This window comes from Brassica oleracea, chromosome C3 (assembly GCF_000695525.1).
Source record: "Brassica oleracea var. oleracea cultivar TO1000 chromosome C3, BOL, whole genome shotgun sequence".
In the NCBI taxonomy this organism is placed as follows: domain Eukaryota; kingdom Viridiplantae; phylum Streptophyta; class Magnoliopsida; order Brassicales; family Brassicaceae; genus Brassica; species Brassica oleracea.
The window spans coordinates 42,393,149-42,399,148 of NC_027750.1; positions in this window are offsets into that span (position 1 = coordinate 42,393,149).

Below are 6,000 nucleotides of genomic sequence, written 5' to 3' on the forward strand. Positions count from 1 at the left end.
AGCTAATGATGTGATACGACAAAGCCCCCGCGAGCATGTGTCTGATCAGGACATACTCGATGGTGGGGTGCGAGTGCCAGTATGTTTGATCGAGAGGCCGGGGCGAGCTCTTGTGGGCATCGCATGAACGGTTTGACTTCTCGAGGGAGGAGTTTGTCTTTTTTTGTTACAGCTGGACCCGTTAAGGCTACCTACGTACCTCTTTGTGGAGGATCAAGCCATTCGTAGTTCTTTGTTTTTCGAGTAAAAGTGGCTGGGGAAGCGCATTTACTCGGTTTTTTTTTTTTTTTGACGAGTGAATTTGACCGGGGAGTCACCGTCGACCGAAGACACTCATCTTCCATCGACCAACATCGTCCATCCGACATCGATCGATACTCCATCCCAGATATCAATCGATACTGAGCCACGAGACATGGTTGCGACTTTGATATTTGTGCGAGATTATAATGGTTACCTGCATGACCAGGAGGGTCATCTGCGTAATGCAGCAGGTCAGAGGATAGATGCTCAGGGGGCTGCAATCCCTGAGTCTGATGCCAATGCTACAAGTACTACTTTACTTGTAGATGAGGCTGGGCGACCCAAGACGTTGGCTGACTACAACCGTCCAGATCAGTTCTACACCAACAGATCAGCCATTCGTCCTCCCACCATTTAGAGGGATTTTGAGTTGAAGGCGCAGTACTAAACACTCGTGGTACAGATACCCTACCATGGATTGTCGCACGAGCATCCTATGGACCATCTGTAGTGGTTCGAGGATCTGATATCTGCTATTAAAGTAAAAGGAGTCCCAGAGGATTATCTCCTATGCAAGCTCTTCAAGTTCTCTCTTGCTGGAGAAGCTTCGCATTGGCTTAAGCAGCGACATCAAGAATGCATTCTTATGCAATTTTTTTGATGAAGCACACGCTGAAGACTTGAGGAACAAGATCGCTACCTTCTCTCAGGGGCCTGCCGAATCATTCAGAGGCTCTTGGATCAGATTCAAGTCTTATCAGAGAGACTGTTGATATCACTCAAATTACCGTAAGGAGTGATTTATACTCTCTCAAATAAGAGGTTGAGTTGTAGTACTTAGGGATCAAATTCACAGGGATCTAGGGAACCAATTAGATCAAAACAATTTATGATTAAGCTAGGCTAATAGTTTATAAAGCAGTAAATAAGCAGTAAACAAGTTGAACAAGACAATTGTTCATCTTGGCAGGGAGTTATTTGATGGAAGGATGGTTTGCTAGATCTAGGGTTTCTATTCAGGAAATTAGGATTATAATGATATAGATGCATAAGACTTTTGTTGGATGCACAAGAACTCAAACAATAACAATAATCTACCAGCTTTCGCATGTCTAGATTATCTATCACTAGATCTAAGATCTCAACTCTCACATGTTGATCTGTAGAAAGTGTCGATCGACGATTCGATTGGAATGTCGATCGATACACCTTTCAGACTGTCGATCGATACAACTACCGATTTGTCGATCGACAATCCTTCCAGCGAGCTTTACCGAGCAGGTTCGAACTATATTCACTAGGTTCCTAGATCAACTCTCGTCTTTCTCTAGGGATACTAGCACAATATGAATTTTTCAAGAGATAAACCATGCTCTCGCGTGTGCCTATTCATCCTAACATCATGGTTCTAGTTTGCGACTCTAGAACACAAGCAATAACTGCAATTCAATTGATGGACATCCTAACAACTTAGCAATTTATATTTGGGGCTAATCCCTCATCCTATCTGAATCCTAAACCTAACAGGTGGATCTATTCAAGCATGAAGTTGTCACAGAAAATCATAGATGAATAGATATAATAGAATAGATAAAAGCAATAAAGAATCCAAAGAAGTTCCAGGAGGACTCTGAAAGAGTTCCTCCTTTCTCTCCTTACTAAGAACAATAAATAAAAGAAAAGCTTAGATAGCGTAGCCGTCAACAATGGCTTATAAATAACATAAATAGGGTTTCTGGTCGTCCAAGGGTATTCTGGTAATTTGGGGTTGCTTCTGGGCTTCAACGGTCATAAAATATTCTCAGCCCAAATTCTGGCATAACTGTCGACCGACACCAATGCTGCTTCATCGATCGACAGTCCTTCATCTCCTCGACAGCTTCCTCTCGCGAGGCAGACTGACCACTCTTCAGTAAACTGGGCATAACCTCTGCTACAGGATACTGATTAACCTCAAACCGGTGGCATTGGAAAGCTAACTCAAAACTATATCTTGTGTAAAAATATGAGATCAATCTAACGGTCATAAGGTCTCCATCCATAGCTAGACATCTGACGCGTCTGTGCAGCTCTGCTCTCAAAAGGCTCCAAAAGACACCAAAATCACCACATTCCTCCAAATCGTCCCTGAACCTGTAATACTCTAAATAGACACTATATAGTTGTAAATATATATTAAAACACTTATAGACCATGGCTAAAAGTGGGTAAAATCAATGGTCTATCAACTCCCCCAGACTTACCCTTTTACTTGTCCTCAAGCAAAACAGACGTGCAGGTTTGAAAACAGCAGGGACTCACATGATTTAAAAACTTAGAATCTCACCTCTACAATATTGCAATCCACATCTAAAAGTCCTAACCACAAAAGCACATTATACCATATCCTAGCTTAGCAACCAAATTCACCTAGCCAACAACTTAGCAAATCCTGTATGAAATTCCCCTCTACCAACCTCATTTCTTAGCATAAATAAAAGTGCAGGATTTACCTTGGGAGTATCGATCACAAGATGCAAGGATTTTCAAACAAGTATCTGGATCTGCAAGTAAAAGTTAGTTCCTATCTTTTCTCTCTACTAATTTCTCTCTTTAGTCAAAGTCTGCTTATATTGCAAGATCATTGACCAAGATTGGACATGCTTCCATGAACCAAGCCTTAATAGTGGTTGCCACCAAGTCTTGTTCACTTCTTTTTGACCTATATCCAAGAATTCATGTGAATCGAACCTTGATGATTGCCGCCACCAAGTCCTGTTCGAATTTTTTTTTTTGGAATCTTTATGAAGCAAGCCTTAATGGTTGTAGGCACCAAGTCCTGTTCGGATTCCACCTAACTAACACCTATTATATATATATATATATTTATTTTTCTTTTTCTTTATATATATATATTTTTTTATTTTGAAAATAAATATCTCTACCTATAAATCTACGGTTGAAATAGAGAGAGAAAAAATGATAAATCAACATAAGGCTTTACCTTCCAGACTTGTTTGAAGAATCCGATGACATGTATACCAAGCCCCAAGACAAGCAGCTGTGTCAGGTTTAGTGTTGGAGGTCAGCTTTGGTTCCTTTAAACAATCTCAGCAAGTGTGAATAGTTGACAGGTTGATCCACTTTAGTATCTTTATTACTATCTTCAATCAGTAAGTCTAGAATGGTGCTAAAGAGTGGTTAGATAAAAAAGAAAAAATCTAATTAGTTCATTATCCCCTTCTTGACTCGATAAAATTTTTTTGAAAACATTTGATAAGACTCATGAACACACTAATATCAGTAAACATCCCCCCAGACTTAAATTACACTATCCACAGTGTATATCTAGTCGGAGTTATAGTGAAAAATAATCATAAGTACATAATTTAACAAGTAAGAACGATGACCTGCTCAGTGTCGATCGACACAATGAACTGACAATCGATCGTTGTTGATGAAGTGCTGTCGACTGATAGCGACATGGTCTCATCGGTCGATGGCTAGAGCAATCATTCGACACAAAGAAGAGACAATCGATCGTTGGATATGAAGTGTTGTCGATCGATATTGAGCTGGTCTCATCGGTCGATGTGCTGAGCAATCGTCTACTCGGATCTGTTTTTTTATATATATATATAGCTAACTAAAACACAATATTAGTAGAACATCCCCCAGACTTAAACAACACTGTGACCAGTGTTATACAGTCTAAGATTGGTGGGGAAATAAACCATAAGGAAAATATTTAACAAGGAGAAACGTTATACCTGATCACTGATGGTGAGCGTCGATCGACACAATTAAGTGCCGATCGATCGGTACTCGTGATGCTATGTCGACCGAAAATGACCTGTTGTCGTCAATCGCTGCTGGTATATCAACTCTTCTTCCTTGGATCTTTTTCCTTTTACCTATCATAAACAAAACACTAAAAGTCAGTAAAAGATAACTAATAAAACATTAAAAAAATTTTTTGATGAACAGTGTTATGCTACAGTAATGCTGCTACAGTAACTCCCGATTTTCTGCTACAGTGTCGATCGATTTGTTTGCTACAATGTCGATCGATTTTCTTGCTACAGTGTCGATCGATGCTACAGTGTCGATTGATGCTACAGTGCCTCTGCTACAGTGCGGTTGCTATAGTATGTCATTACTGTTCATCCTTTTTTTTTTTTTGACCTGCAATGAATAAAAACTTTAATCAATAACAATCTAAACTAACCTGAAAGAAATTACCTAATAGTGGGTTGCCTCCCACTCAGCGCTTTGTTATAGTCATTTAGCTTGACTTTGGAGATCTGATTTAGTCCGGATGAGGATGAGAACTCGCTCCAAAAGAAGTCTCAATGTCTACTCTCTGAAGCTTTATCATTCTTGTGTGAAAGCCTCCTCCATAAACTCTTCTCCTTTGTCTATCATCTCAGCAATAAGGAGTGCTCGAAACTTTGCAAATGCTGTGAGAAGCATCTACTGCGCACTCTGAATTTCCTGACACCATCTGAGAAGCGAGGAATCAATGATAACTGAGAATCACCCATGATCATTTTTCTCTTCTTCCAATTCCTCATCTTCTTTCCCCCAGACTTGTCTGACCACATGGTGGTATCTCCATCCCTAAGATTTCAACACACATCGAACTCTTTCGGCTCAGATATGCGTCCAGCGTCGATCGATGCCAGTTTGTTGATGTCGTTCGATGGTTTCTGGTTGGTGTCGATCGATGCTGCTTCTGCTGGGCCCATATCGACTTCATCTCTAAATCGCAACCTTCTCTGAGAAGCTTTTACGTGCTGATGATCATCCAATACCTCATTGTAAGAACTGAACTGCATATTTCTATCAGGTGGAATAGGAGACTCAGCTTCAAATACAGCGCATGGAACCACAACCTTCAAAGGATCATGTATCCTCTTCACCCTTTTGTGAAACCCAACATCTTCTTCTGTCCAGATAGGTGTTCTATGATGTTCAGGGACATCAAGGTGTGAGGCCTTAGACATGTACATCCTTTACTCAACTTGTTCCAGCTCAACTATGCAACCTGGCGGATCGTCCAGCAATGGGCATCGATCGATATTAGGTGGGTGGTGTCGATCGATAATTGGTTGGCGGCGTCGATCGATGCTAGCCTTTGAAGTTTCCAGATCTCCTCTCGAAGTGTGCTGATAGTCATCAAGCTTCTTCTTCTAATTCTGATCCATATCTTCAAGCCATTCCTCCAGCTCCAAGAAGTCTTCTATAGTGACTTCTCTACTCGAATCCAAGTCTTCAAGCTTTTCTCCATCCTCCAACTCCAAGAAATCTTCTAGCTCCAAGAAATCTTCTATCGGGATTTCTCGATCTCCATATGAGGTAGGATCACAACTTGATATATCAACGCTCTTATGGGTCGAGTCTGCAATGTCCTGAGGACAACTCGATCTTTCAGGGATTTCGAGTGGTGTCGATCGGAAACAGGAGTCTCCGTCGATCGATGCTGGGATTGTGTGGGCGATCGATTGTGAGGTTGTACCGTCGATCGATGTTGAGGTCGTACTGTTGGTAGGCGTTGAGGTCGTTGATCGATGCTGCGGTGCTGGTGTCGATCAATGCTGAGGTCGTGTCACTAAAGTCGGCTTCTTCTACTCTGCTCAGCTCTCCAGATACAAGTTGTTTATCACCCTCTACCTTAATGTACCTAAGCAACTGTATCGAAATCTGATCTTCCCTCTTTATCTGCCAACTTTCAACAAGCCTTTCCCACTTATCATTCTTCTCCTTTTCTCTAGTTGC